This window comes from Lissotriton helveticus, chromosome 2_1, assembly GCF_964261635.1.
Source record: "Lissotriton helveticus chromosome 2_1, aLisHel1.1, whole genome shotgun sequence".
Lineage (NCBI taxonomy): Eukaryota > Metazoa > Chordata > Amphibia > Caudata > Salamandridae > Lissotriton > Lissotriton helveticus.
The window spans coordinates 605,155,365-605,170,587 of record NC_136059.1 but is presented as its reverse complement, the minus strand read 5'-3'; the positions used below and the strand labels follow the sequence as shown (position 1 = coordinate 605,170,587).

Sequence of the window (15,223 nt, the reverse complement as noted above, 5' to 3'; positions counted from 1 at the left end):
GGTATGGGGGCACAAATGATTAGTGTGAAATCCTTTGAGTGTGCTAAGGTCGGGTGTTTGTGATGGGTAGGTGTGGTAGGTGACCGCTCTGCCCCCTAATCAAGTCAGAGATGGCCTACCAACACCTATTCCTCTTTTGTCTCGCTGTCTGGGAGTAATACACAAAGACCAATTGCCAGCTACACCTAGTCACGTGACCAGGATACAGACAGCAGGCACCAAATGATTGGGACAAGAACATGCCAACTTTGTAAAGGTTACAAGCAGTTTTGTCAGGTGTCACAATTCTAGTTAGAATAGTGAAACATATTATTCATTAAGCATTGATATTGAGGGTCGAAAAAGGACCTCTTTTAGGCAGAGTACAAGAGCTTTTATTAGAAATTCATTAGGTGAAACATTTGCACAAAACAATTCTTATAGATATCACAAAACAGAACACAAAAAGCAAATTCTCTATTACATGTATTATTCAACTGTCAATAACACACAGAATGCATATAATACATTAAATGATATTAACTTATATGTCGTGAAATATCAAGAGTTCATAGTGTTTATAATTGTATACCCGGTTCTGAGGGACCCGGGACAACCCTAGTATATATTATTTTTTTTCAAAACTGGTTTTATTGAATCGCAGAAATAAACATCCACAGTGCTCCGAGCCCCGGAGGAACTGTGACTACAATCACGGGTCATGCTGTGCGATACTTTTAGTGAAAAATATCCCCCCTCCACCCCCCCCTAACTACCCAACCACCCCTCCCCCGTCCTGCAACACTCCGTCTCCCCAACACTGCTATGAAAAGCATACAATCCAACATGAAAAGAACCGAGACCCAATATGCCCTCTACATCTGCCCTTCCTCGTTCCCTGGAGGTGGTGGGGGCTCCAGCCACAATCCCCGATAGTCCGCCCACCTCTTCCATATCTTAGTGTTTTGTGGGACAGCCCCTGGCCTCGAACACCGGTCGCTCCAGTCCCATGCAAAAGTCCAGGCCTTTCTTCCACCCGGCCACGTTAGGCGCCCCAGGGTCCTTCCAGGCCTGAGCCACATCACAATTGGCCAGTGTGAGTCCCAGCAGTAACAAGTGCCGCTTGTACACATTCCCACCTACCCCTTCAAGCACATGAAGCAGGCCCAATTTCGCCGTGCGAGGGAGCTCCCACCTCAGCACCTCCGACAAACAGTTCCACACACCCTTCCAGAACCGCGCCAGGCCTCAACATTCCCACACTGTATGCAACGGGGTGCCTAGCTCATGGCCACATCGCAAGCACGCCGGGGACTCAATCAGCCCTGCCTTCCACAATCTCTCTGGTATAATATACACGGTGCAAGTATTTAAATTGTATTAGCCGTAAACGGACTGCTATTGCTGCTCCCCTGGGGGACTCAAGAGCCTCCCGCCAGTCCTCCTCCTCCAGTTCTCCCACATCCCGCTCCCATCGATCTCTTAAGGGCTGTAGGTCTGAGGAACAGTGCGTCACTAATGTTTGGTATATTTTGGATAGTTTACGTTCCTCCAAGTCCCCCATAAAGACTTTCGCTTCTATCGGGCTGAATTCGGGTAGTGTAGCCAAGCCCTCCAGCGCGGGCGCCAAAGCATGTCTAAGCTGTAGGTAGCGAAAAAAACTGGGTGCGGGGCATATTGAACTCTGCACTGAGATCCTGAAAGGTTTTAAGCGTGGTGCCTCGAAGAACCTGGCCCAGAGTAGAAATTAACCCTAGTATATTTTTAATTAACTTTCTAAAGGTGACATTTTCAGAATTGACTTAAAATCCGACTTTGCCATTGAAGAAGGGTTTAAATTACAATTCTTTAGACACCAAACTTGATATTCCGACCTGCTCCCAGTTTAAAGTTAACACTTGATAAATGAAATAAAGAAACCCAATGTTATCCTGTTGGAGAGGCAGCCTTGCAGTAATGAAAAACGAATGTGGGTTTTTCACTACCGGGACTTGTAAAACTTAAAGCTACATGTCCAACTTTTTTAATGCACTGCACCCTGCACTTTGGGCTGCCTTACATGTCTTCAAAAGGAAGGTTTAGACTAGGCAAAAGGTTTCATTTGACAGGTCGAAATGGCAATTTAAAACTATATACTGTATACAATTTAAAACTGTACACTCAGCAGCAATGCCCAGGCCTGACGCATGTTTAAAAGGCTGCTTAAGTGGGTGGCACAAAAAGTGCTTCTAGCCCACTAATCGCATTTCATTTATAGACCCAGGGCACTTGTAGTACTGCTTTACTAGTGACTTATAAGTAAATTAATGGTGCCATTGGGTGTAATCAACACATGAAAAAAACGTTCTCTAAGGCAAAATATACCTGAATAGAGTGAATCAGTCGCTTTGGTTTTCTACTCTGCGCAGCGTGAATATCGCTTAAGGTTGTAACTACAGCAAAACCCTTATTCTTTTTCTTTTTATATTATATGGTGATTTGCAACACTCTTTTGCCTATCATTAAAAAAGGGGCCCTTTTTCCAAATGTCAGTCCTCCGAAAGACGAATGATGACTGAATTATAATTTATACACTCCTCAATATATTCAGTTCACCCACAAAACTTTAGATTAAACCACAACCACCAAATACTGGTGAAAGAAGTGTGGCGAGACAAAATGACCCCTCACGGGCGAACCACCAACGGGAAAAGTGGTAGGTACTCACCAGGTCAACCCACTGTTCTCATCATCGGTAGTCATTTTGTCCCAAAACTAAAAAAGTGTCCAAACAAATAAAAAGATTATTTAGGAATGTTGAAAATATTTTTTAAATGTTTTCTCAATTCATCGAAAACCTGTTCAGTTGCACAGTTTTTTTATGCCCTTCAGCACCCTGTCCCGTACTTTGTTTCTGTCTCCGTCTTACCTCTGCTCACGAAACCGGGTGTAATGGTGCAGTAGGTATTTTGGTGTAGAGTAGAGAACTACGAGATATGTATTGCAACTGTATCTTAATATCCACAAACGTTTTACTTCATGGATGTCCTCTTGATTTGCATTGTCCTCATGACCACTGTCATTAGAGTATGTAGTCTATCGGACATCAGCATGCACAACTTGAACATTTCTCATTTTTTGACTAATACTGATGCACGTGTTTGATTTCTGACTTTTTACACGCACAAGCAAAATGTCATATCTGAAAAGTAATGTGGAGCACTTGTGTTTGGAGGAATCGCACATTTTAATGGGTACCATGAGCATTTACATTTGCGTACAGCTGTTTAGAGTCCCAACGATCCTCTTAATTCTTTAAAGTTATTGTAGAAAAATGCCTGAAAAGTCAAGCTATGTTTGATTAGGGCCACCGGCCGCCTTGTGGAAAGATTTCAAAGATGAATTTTCTTTTTTTTTCTGGCAGGATTGCGTCAGAATTATTAAAGTAGATCAGTGTTATGACTAGCACGAGATAACATATACACCTTAATTACCTAATTGACGTGTGTGTGCTTAGGAGGAAGGAAAACCGTCCATTTTAGAACTAATGCTTTGCAAAAGAGTACTAGGAAAAGCATTTTCCAGACTTGTCCACCTCTCATTCTTGTTTTGGGCTTCCCTTTGTGGGATTTTGCTGCCTGCAGAAGAAGTCGACGTTTTCCGTGCAGGTCGGCGCCCATCTACCTAATGTATGTATTCTCATAGTTGGGCAAAGATCATGGCCTGGTTCAGAGACAATTTGGGTGACCCTCTTCGGGAGATGCTGCTTGATGTTCTGGTCTTTTTGCTACTGGCCTGGCAAGGCTTTATCGTAGGCACTGTTAAAGCTTATATTTCTGCGAGGAGGCGTGGCTTGCGCGCCGCTACGAGATGGCAGTCGGCGCTTGAGCTCCGGGACAACAGAGGCTGTCGGGACGATTTTGGGATCCCTATCGGCGTCGTTCTTATTCCCGGACACGGCAATTTATCGGAATGTGCCGGGAACTTATGGAAGTGCGCTGCTGTCGCTGAAGACGGCAAGAACCTTACTTTCCACCGTTTTGAAGCTCCGTTCACTGGATTTCACGAGCGGCCGCCATTTTGTTTCCTGTGGCGGCGTCGCTCGCGCTTTCTACCTCAGGCACAGTGATAAAATTCTGGGAACTGCGTTTCTGCTGACATGAGGTGACATTTACCAATATTTTCACCATTCTTGCTTTCAACTTTTCGTTTCCACCGCTTGCAGTCATTTCCATGACTCTTTCTGCTCGGTGTGACCTCATGTATAACATCAGTAGCCTCCTTCTGATGTTTTGCTTATGTTTTTTGGCTAATTCGGAATGATGTTCTGTTTAACCTGATGCGAGGTTGCTGGATATCTGGAAATTCTTTTTTCTGAGTACCTGAGGAATCTTTTATGGCGTGTTTTCTCCTCATTTGATCTTATTGCCATTGTGTGCTCTACTACTACGGCCATTGGTCCTCATTTGTTGCTTACTCAGCTACTGAATTACCATTTGTGTCATTTTTCTTACACCTGCTTTGTTCTATCTCTCTCCGCATAGTTGCTCAGGTGCATTTTTGATATTTTCAACGTGGGCTGCTCTTATGGCGGACAACATGGGTCATCCTTCTACTACCAAAGACTCTAAAGGGGCTCTAAAGAGGTCCAAACAACTCTCTCCTACTCCAGAATCTTCTCAGAAAGATACTACTACCACTTTAGATACTATTTTGTCGCGTCTCAATGCGGTTCATGATATCGCACAATCTATTAAGACTAATACTGAGCTGTTACAAGTTGAGGTGGCGGCTATCAGGAATGATTTTAAGGCATTATCTGTTAGGGTCACTGCTGCGGAATCTCGTATTAGTGCTGTGGAAGATACTGCGCACCAACATTCACGGTCTCTTCAACAGATGGATCGCTCAATGGCTGTAGTAGTTTACGAATTTTTGGTCTACCTGAAGACGCGGAGAAGTCAGCCTCCTCGATGATTGACTTTATCTCCCAATGGCTTCCTTCAACCTTACAGATTTTAGTCGTGAGAGACTTTGAGATTGAGAGGGCTCATCGTGTTCCTTCCTTCTGGTCCAACTCCTCGACAAGTCCAAGAGCGGTGATCTTCAAACCACTGCGTCACCAACATTCGGAGCAAATTGTGGCTCATATGAGGAAGGTCAAATCAGAGACTTGGGAGGGCCATCGTATTGCTATTTCACAAGATTTTTCCAGAGACACTGTGATTCGTAGAAAGGGGTTCCTTAATCTGTGGAGACGTCTTTTAGGCATGAACATCCCTTTTTCCTTTGCTGGTCCTTCCAAATTTCGTATCACATTCAAGGGTCGCTCTAGAATTTTTGATGAACCTTCTGATCTTTCCTCTTTTCTTGATAATCAATCTGAATCACAGATGGATTCTTCTCCTGCTCCTGTTCCTTCTGGTTCTTGATTTTCTTTGTTTTTTTCTGTAAAATCTTGCATTTTTCCGTCTTACATGTGTCACTGTTTTAGAGTTACATGTTGACTATGGTTTTTTTCAGGCGTCTTGTTTTTCATATTTCAGGTGGCGTGGTTACCTGTAGTTGTTGAGTAGTTTGTTGATCTTTGTATTCCTTGTCCGTTTTGATTTTCCTCTTCCTCTTTATAATGCTGCATCTGCTTTGGTTACTCTTTCTATACCTTCAAATATGTTCATTTTCCAAATGGTCGTCTTATTCCCTGATCGTTCGTGATCAATTTCTTTATCTCCTTCATGTGTTGTTCTCGTGTCTCATTATATTCTCTTTAGATTTTATTTGGCCTTTTCGTTTTTTCCTCACGTAATGTTATCCCGTGTAGTGTTATGGTGTTAATTATCCTTCCTCATATTGACTCTTGTTCTTGTCTTTCTCTTTGATTATTTTTTCTGTTTGAAGTCATGTTTTTTGATTCCATTTACATGGCTTTAACGTTGGTCTTTTGTCCATTGATATGCTTACTATCTTTGTATTATGTACACCGTTCAATTGATGGATTCCCTGTTCTACATGTCGGAAGTACTTCGTGTGTTGACAGTTTTCTCTCTCTTCTGTTCATATGTTTTTTGGTTTTTTTTATGATTCCTTTCTCTTTGTCTCTATTGATCATATGTTTAATTTTATCTTTTTGTTTTGTGACTAGGTTATGCGTTCGGTTTATACTTGGTTCATATATTTGAATACTTTATTCTCTTTGGACGGTTTGTTCTGTAACGTTGTTTCTTGTTCGTTCTTGATCTGTTATTTTTTAATAGTACAACATCTATTCAAATTATTTACACTTGTTTATTATGTTCCCTTATTTTATAGGCTCACTGTACACTCCATCCAAATGTTTCACTATATATTTCTTTCTTTTTTTTCTCTTTTGATGAATTTCTATTCATTGTTACTTCTGGTTCATATTTATTCAGGACGATTTCTATTACAGTATTTATTAAGAATTAATTCTGCTTACTGCTCTGTTTGATTAATTCACTGACTGTTTATACTCTATGTATATAGTTCATTATTTTTTTCTTCTCCTCTCACGATTTATATTGTTCGTTTCTAGTTCATAGTTTTGCATGAACATTAACTCAGCATATTTTGTACTTATGATCCATATACAGGATATTTGTTTATTCTTTTCATTTAGGTGTCTGTTTACTTTTTAGATCGCCTTATTCTTATTATTATTGCTTGTTCATATATATTCATGATATCTTTATTTTACTATGTATTGCGCCTTTGTATTCCTGTTTTTATTTAACTCAGAGGCCTCTTCAGATTTTTTCCCTTATATCTCGCTCTAAACTTTGCATTTCTCTGCTTCTTTTATTGCCTTTTATGCCTATCACCTACTTTTCTGTTTATTACAGGGTTGTTAATTTCAATGTTACTATTGTCTGTTTCCCGGCAGTCCGCTTGCTTCCCGCATCCATGTCCCCCCTGGTATGAGTTTGGTCCTCTTTAGACCTCCCCTGGTGGGTCTTCTTCCTTTGTTCTTTCTATTCTTTTCTGGTGCTTCTCTTTCTCCTTTTCTTTTCCTCTTCATTCTTTCTCTTTTTTCTCCTGGATCCTCGTGTAGTGCTTTCTTTTTGTGTAGAGAGCTGTTGGTCTTTGGTAAGTGTTTTGTTTGACGTCTTCCTCCCTCTACCATGCTTCTTGCTCGGTTTTTATTTCTATGTTAGACTGTGTCTGGTTTGAATGTAGTCTCCCTTAATGTTAAGGGATTAAACCATCCGGTTAGGAGGGCTAAGGTTCTTGATTATTGTAAATCTCTGTCTTCGGATTTAGTGTTCTTACAAGAAAGGAAGGTCTCCTATAAAGAAGCGTTGTTATTACGGAAAGAGTGGGTTCTTGATGTGAAGTGTTCGGATGCCATTGGCAAGAAGAATGGGGCCATAACACTTATATCTAAAAAATCTGGGTTGTCAGTCATTTCTGCTGAGCATGACTGAGGGACGTTGGTTGTTATCTCGATTGTCTAATGGTGCTGCTGATCTTTATGTTTTGAACATTTATGCTCCAAATGCTGATGATCCTTCTTTTTGGCAAAAGATCATTAAACAATTAGCTCTTACTCCACATAATGGTAATTTGATCGTTGGTGGTGACTTTAATTTACCACTTGATCCAGTGCTGGATAGAAATTCGGCTTTCTCTTTCCGCCCTCCTAGATCTCATAAACAATTATGAAACATGTGCTCTTCTGCAAATCTCCAAGATATCTGGCGTCTTCATTACCCTACAGGTAGTGATTTTTCCTCCCCCCCCCCCCTCCCCCCCTCATTCTAGCTTTTCTCGTATTGACTATCTCCTAATTCATTTGTCTTTAGTGCAGCACTCATCTTCTCCGTACATTCATCCTATTCTTATCTCTGATTACGCGGCTGTTTCTTTTTCTCTCCTAAATCTCGCTCCTAAGAGAAACTTCATCTTGGAGACTCAATACGGAAGTTCTCCATGTTGTTCAAGTTCAGAATATACAAGATGAGATTGAGCATTTCTTTTCTGATAATGAAGGCTCAGTTAGTTCTCCGGTGGTTTTATGGGACGCTTTTAAGTGTACACTCCGGGGACACTTTATTAAAGTTATGGCGAAAAGAAATGCTGACATCAAAAGGGAACCATGGGAGTTAGCAGATAGTATCAAGCAACAGGAGCTCCTTTTTCAACGTACTAATGATAAACAATTGTTGCAATCCATTAAAAATTTGAAATATTCCTACAACACTATAGTTACTAAGAGCTCATATTGGGGTTCAGGCCCAGAAATCCAAACGGTTACTTTTGAAGAATCGGGCTGGTAAGATTCTCGCCGCGACTTGGAAATTTCAGGAGTCTAGCTTTAACTCCTCTCAAATCTCTGCTATTACTGACAGTTCTGGTATTAAAAAATTTCAGACTAAGGAAATTCTTGAGGTGTTTCGGGATTTTTATAGTTCTCTCTATACCCCCTCTAATCAGTCGTCGTTTGAAGCTTGCCAGGAGTTTTAAAAAACTATTCCTCTTCAGTCTGTATCTTTAGCGGATGGAGAGAAATTGGGTGGCCCAATCACATCTGCTGAAATTATACATGCTATCAAGTCTACTCGGTCTGGTAAAGCTCCTGGGCCGGATGGTTTTCCCATCATGTTTTACAAGACCTTTCTTCCTTCTATGGTTCCTCGTCTTAAAGCTGTGTTTGATGTGTTTATTCGTGAAAGCGCGGTTTCAGGTACTACGGCGGATGCTACTATTGTAGTAATTTCAAAAGACGGGAAAGATGTCTCAGACCCTAAAAACTTTCGCCGTATTTCCCTCCTTAAAATGGAGGCTAAAATCTTTGCTAAGATCCTTGCCAAGCGGTTGGAATCTTCTATTCCTTCTTTAGTTCATTCATCTCAGACGGGGTTCGTGAAGGGTAGACTTGCTAGAGATAATATCCGTACCTTCTGCCATATTCTAGGTACAGCTAAGCGGTCTACGCTTCCAGCTGCTGCTCTAGCCTTGGATGCCGAGAAGGCTTTTGATAAGGTGTCTTGGCCTTTTCTCCATGCTGTTCTTCGTGCACATAATCTTGGTGACTCTTTTGTTAACATGGTTATGTCCTTATATGCCCAACCGAGAGCGAATATCCGTGTCAATGGGGCTACCTCTGAGTTTTTCAGTCTTCGTCAAGGTACCCGTCAAGGCTGTCCCTTATCCCCGCTTTTGTTTTTATTAGCTATTGATCCTCTTCTTAGACTAATTGATCTCCATCCGAATATCAAGTGGTTTACTTTTGGTCCGCATTGCATAAAAACAGCGGTTTACGCGGATGATGATCTTATTTTTTCGGATGATATTGTTTCAGCTATTCCCGCGCTTACAGATATTATTGCTCGTTTTTCTAAGGTCTCTGGTTATACGCTTAACAGAGACAAGACTGAGATGTTCCCCCTGAATGCTCATTGTTTCCCAGCGCGTATGGGTACCGCTGGCTTTAAGTGGCAATCTAAACATCTCAAGTATCTAGGGATTTGGTTTTGTGGTACTCTCTATGATACGGTGGCATATAATGAGGCGCAAACTCTACTCAAAGTTCGTCAACTTTTAGATACTTGGTCCCCTAAATATATCTCTTGGTGGGGTCATATCCAAACTCTAAAAATGATGATTACTCCTATTATTAACTTTGTTTCTTCTATTCTTCCGGTGAAATTGTCTTCTTCCTTTTTTCGTGAGATTGACTCCATTACTTCTAAGTTTCTCTGGAGTGATAAGAGGGCTAGAATTGCGTATAAGTCTTTGGGGAGACCTTATGAGATGGGCGGCTGTAATTTTCCTGATTGGGAGAGATACCAGGTGGCTTTTTTAGCTTCCCAAGGTGCTTTGTGGTTTTCCTCAATTCCTGTTCACACGCCTTCTTGGGTGTTTATTGAGCAACATCTCTCATGTCCCTTATCACTTTCTTCCTTTTTAACCACATCCACTTTATCTATTCCTTTTTCCCGCTCAATTATCTTAGATACTATTGCAACAGTTAAGTCTGTGGATAAGAAAGTGTCTACCCCGGTTCATAAATCGTGGTGGTCTTCTTTATGGCGTAATCCTAGATTAAAATTTGTTATTGATCCCGTGTTGATCCCTTACTGGACTTCTAAAGGAGTGACTTTAGTTCGTCATTTGTAGGACTCCAATAAAGATCCGTTGCCCTTTTCCTCTTTAGCTTAACAGTTCTCGCTCTCCAATTTGGACTTCTATACTTTTCTAAAAATTAAAGTGTCTCTTGCTAAAGTATGCCTGGAGCCCAATTCTCCTACTGTTATGTTATTTTCCTTGTGGCTTCGATCTGGTCATGTGGCTTCAAAAATTTATAAATTTCTGTCTTCTACTTCATCTGCCTTGCATACTGTTACCCAACAAAAATGGTTACATCATTTTGATAAGGATCTTACTGACCATATTTTGCCGGAAACCTGGCAGTTGATTGGAAAATGTTCTCTCTGTGATAAGATCGCCCCCTCTTTAACCCAATCTAAAAAAAATTCTCTCAACCTTCTTCATTGGACTCCTGTGCGTTTGCATTCGCTAAATTTGAAGGATGATCTCTGTTGGAGCTGTGGTCTGGCTATTATCTGCACATGTTTTTTACCTGTTCTCTTTTACAACCCTTCTGGGATCTCATAAATAAACATCTTATATTAATTTTTAATACTGATTTTCAGCTTTCCGTCCCCATGGTCCTTTTGGGCCCATTAGCTTCCCGAGTGCCTTTGCCTTTGGATACCTTAGATTTGCAATTGCTTGATCTCTTATTGACAGTTGCTGCTAAGGTAATTCTTATGGAATGGAAGTCTTTTTCTTCCGTATCATATCATACATGGTGGGCATGGGTTTCTTTTTAACGAAGCGCACACATTTCAGTTGATGTGGCTCATCTTACCCCTACTATCTCTAGTAATGTTTGGAAAGCTCTGGACACTTATATGGATTTGGCCTCGAAGGGTTTTGTTGACCAGTATCCTTTTGTGTCATCTACTTGATTGCGGTTTGTTATTTGTGTGGTGTGTATTTGTAGTACTGCAGTGGATCCTTCCCTTCCCTTTCTCTTTCTTCTTGTTATCTTCTTTTCTACTTTCCTTCTCTTTTTCTTCTTTTCCTTTTTCTCTCTTTTTACTTTTTCCATTCATAATAGTGATACCGTTTACGGATATTTTGGTTCACTGATATTTCCCTTATGGGTTTCTTATATTTCACCTTTATATTGTTTGCCGGAATTATTTGTAATTGATTCAATCATAAGTGCTGTGCCTATGGATTTCGATTGTATCACTATGTATTGCATCTAATTATTTCCGTATACTTCTTAAAATTGAATAAACTTATTGAACAAAAAAAAAGCTTATATTTCTGAAATTCAGGCTTTCTACATTCGCCTAACCCAACTTTTATTATGCAAATCGCCAGTTATGTTGCATTTGTTAAAGGGCTCAAATATCTGTTCCCTCCTGCACCCTTAACTTGGTGCTCGTGATCTGGACGTACATTCCTTTCAAGCATTTGTATAATTGCTCACTGAGCTCGCCGTCTTTTCAGTTTGTATTCAACCTCAGTATACCACCTTCTTCCCTGGCAAATTGGTGCTGCAAACTCGTTCTTTCTTTCTGCCAGAGGTGGGGCGAACCTTTCATTTATTTTTTATCCGTTTGGATTTTTCGGGTTGTTAACAGATCGTACACAAAATGAAACATGTTGCAATTACATCGGCAGGATAGCTTCCAAGAAGCTGAGTGCTATTACGTACTAATAGTGTTCTAAACTATAAGGCAGTGCTGAGACAAATTAGCCATACTTCAACATGCAGGTGTCAGTCAGATTGAACGCAACCGCATAGGAAGTAAATTGTGATACGCACATAGTAGGCTCACCAAAAGGGCTAAAACATGCATCGAGAATTAGACTGATTCCAGTTTTGAGTATTACAACAATTAAAGAAACCCGAGCCTCCCCCATTCTGCACACACGTGTTTAGTCAGGCGAACACATGGTTAAACTAGTCAACGTTTAAGTTCTAGGTCCTGAAACAGAGAAAACAGAAAAGGCCAGACTCCTCATGGGTGCCATGTGTAAGGTGCCGTTCAACCGTCGGTCCCTCTTCACCCTCTAATGGGCCAGCTGGGTCCTTTGTGGCATGTTGTGTGGCAGCCTAGAAATCGGTCATGATAGTGTCAATTGGTGGCAATGGGAAATTTGCACAGCCCAAATTTTTCTCTGTGCAGTGCCACACTTCCTGCCTGGGCCTATGCAATGAAGGATTGCATCCAGGCTGCTAGAGATGGAGGCTCATGCGATTTCCAGCGCCAATTAATGAGTCGTTTGGCTGTCGCCAATCCGACATCAAGGAAACGGAAGGTACCACTCTTTTTGGTTGTTATTTTTTATCCATGTGGTAGAGGACTAGGAGGCATGTTTCCCATGTGTCCATGCACGCCACCCTGTGCAAGTGAATAAGTGAAGTTTGACACCTCGCCAGCAGTGAAGGGATGGACAGGCCCATATCATGTGGCATAGATCTAAGTCAACCAAGTGACAGCAGGGGGAGGCAGCATCCGTGTGGTGGAAGTAGCCATTTATTTGGGCTGGGGTCGGGTAGGCTCTGTACATAATGTCAAATTGGATACGTCAGAAAGGAGCATACTGTGGAATATGATCTGGGCTTTATAATAAGGCGGACTATTCCTTGTCCGTGCAGGGATGAGTCCGGTCTCCCTCCCAACTGTGGCGCAGGGGTGTGAGCTGCAGTAAGGTGTGGGTTCGCAACAAGTCTCCAAACCAATGCATTAAGTGTCTGCCTGGTCCCATCACATGAAGATACTGTATAGTGAGGTTTGTCAGGTGTTCTTGTGCCATGTCGCCCCATTGGTTCCCTAGTGTCTTGATCAGTGAGTTGTATAAAAGGAAATGGCCATGGGGCAAGCTATCGTCCTCCATCTAAGACTAATATGGGAGGAGGGTACAGTGACGGTAAAGGTCCCCTATGGTATGAAGGCCTGCTGTATGCCAGGTGGCTAGTTCCGCAGACTATGTGATGTTGTGTCCCCTAGGTGTACCGAGCAGGACCATTGCCGGTGCATAGGGAATCAATCATCATGTGAGGTAAAAATATTGGCGAAAGCAGCAGTATGCCACTCATAGAAGCAGCTGGTCATATTTTCTCGCAAGGGTGTAACAATTGAAGAGTGCTGGGTAAGTTCCAGATGGGCAGTGTTGTGGCATTATCGGCCAGCGGCAAGCCCACCAGCCATTTAGCCACCCATTGGAATTTGGAAACAAGGTTAGTACTGTTCAAGGCTTAGCAAAGCGGACCAGCCCAGGTATGTGGGCAAGTAAAGCTTTGAAAGTGCTACCCTGCAGCGATATTTGTTCCAGATGAATTCCCACATTAGTTGCTTGAAGGAATGAAAAAATGGGGTTGGGACGTAGAGAGGGAGATAAGCAAAATATTAAAGCAGGTTTGGGGAGGACAACCATCATAAGGAAGGCTATTCGCACCGCCCCTGATAGTGGTAGTGTTTGCCAAAAGGCCACCTGAACCCTTAGGGATGTGGCAGCACATGAGATTGCCATCAAATAGGTCCGTTGATGACTGATAAACCTGGACGTCAAGGTACCGGAATGTACTGGGTTGCCAAGTCATTGGTATCACATTTAAAGTAAAGTCAGAGTTTGGCAGGGCACGTGTGAATGGGAACAGGCAAAATTTAACCCAGATGACCTTCAAGCCAGAGCGATCAGCAAAGTGATTGAGCGTTGGAGCAACCGTGTTGGGAATCGAGTGCACACACTGAGGTAAAGGAGCTTGTTGTCGGTATAAAGAGAGATGAAGTGGATTACGAATCCCAGGGGAATGCCCCAGTCCACGCCCTGCTCCCGAAGGGCAATTGCAAGTGGCTCTATTGCCAGGGAGAAGAGTAGTAGGGAGAGCAGGCAGCCCTGACGGGCGCCTCTGCTTATGTGTACTGGCTCCAAGATAAGGGAGCCTGTTTTGATTCTGGCTAGTGGTCAAGTGTATAGCAATTTAACCAATCAAAGAGAACGATTCCCAATACCATAGTGCAGCAGTATTTCAAACAGGAGTTCAAGGCCTTCTCTACGTCCAGTACCAGACATCCGGCTCTAGGCCACTGATGCGGAGAGTACTTAAGAACACGAAAGAAACGCCATAGGTTTAGAGACGTGTTATGGGCGTTAAAAACCCGTTCTGGTCCGGGTGGACCAGTGCCAGGATTAGGGATGCTGGCCGGTTCAATAGGATTTTTGCCAGCTCTTTAAAGTCTGTATTAAGCAGAGCCAAGGGTCTGTACAAGCCCAGTTCAGAAGGATCTCGGTCTGGCTTGGGGAGGAAGGCATGAGGTTCATAGAGCCTCTTCATACAGTGTGTGTGTAAGTGAGGAGCAAAGAGTGGCGTGTAAGCTTTGTAGTACTCCGCAGGCAGGCCTAGTCTTTGGCTAGGGCGCATATTGCTTCTTGTATTTTAAAGAGTGTAATGGGGTTATCAAGTTACGTCCATTGGTCTGGCTTGGGGTTGGCATTGGACACCAACTGGTATAAAGCCCCCGATATACGTAGGAATTACTGGGGTCTTGTGCAGCCACCGATCTCGTCGTGAGAGTTGGCCCCTTAGTAGTAGTACCGAACGTGGGTTGGGGAAACTCTGGCACAAGCTGCAGAAGGGTGGGAAGTGCACACAGGCACAGAACATGCCTGCACCTCGAGCTCCCTGCACGAGGGGCAGTGCCATGTGCGGCCTTGAGTCACGGCATTCGGTATAGCAGGGTGATGGTGTCTCCACTCACAGCCAGCAGCTGCGTCGTCGTGGCGAGGCGGAAGCTGCTCCATCGATGACAGATAAGGTAAAGAGGGTGGTAATCTGAGAGTAAGTCACCGATAATGGGTGGTACACAGATGCGAGTGACTTGAGCTGTATGGCGAAGTAAAGGAAAAACCATTACCTTCTCTTATTTTGCACAGGGGTGGGCGGAACTCGCAGTCGCGAGCAGTGGAGTTGTGATACGTTGTGCTGATTTTTAGCGCTGGGAGCTTGTCCTGCGCTGTAAAATCAGCACGGAAGGCACCATAGGGAGCGCCAGAGGGTGCTGCTTGTTTCTGCAGCTTGAGTAGATTTTTTTTACTCGAGCAGCTGCTTTCTCATCGCGAGCAGCCGCTTTGTCAAAGCATGAAGTAACGACATGCCTCAACCACTCTCATTAAAAAATCTTGCCAGGAGGCGGTCTAACACTTGATTTCCTGGCTCGTG

The 15,223-nt window shown here is 42.7% G+C and overlaps 1 protein-coding gene across 3 annotated transcripts in view; it reads left to right on the top strand.

The window, feature by feature from the left end:
* The window catches only part of DHFR (dihydrofolate reductase), a 171,642-nt gene that overhangs the window by 125,878 nt on the left and 30,541 nt on the right, over positions 1–15,223 (top strand). The window lies entirely within an intron of this gene.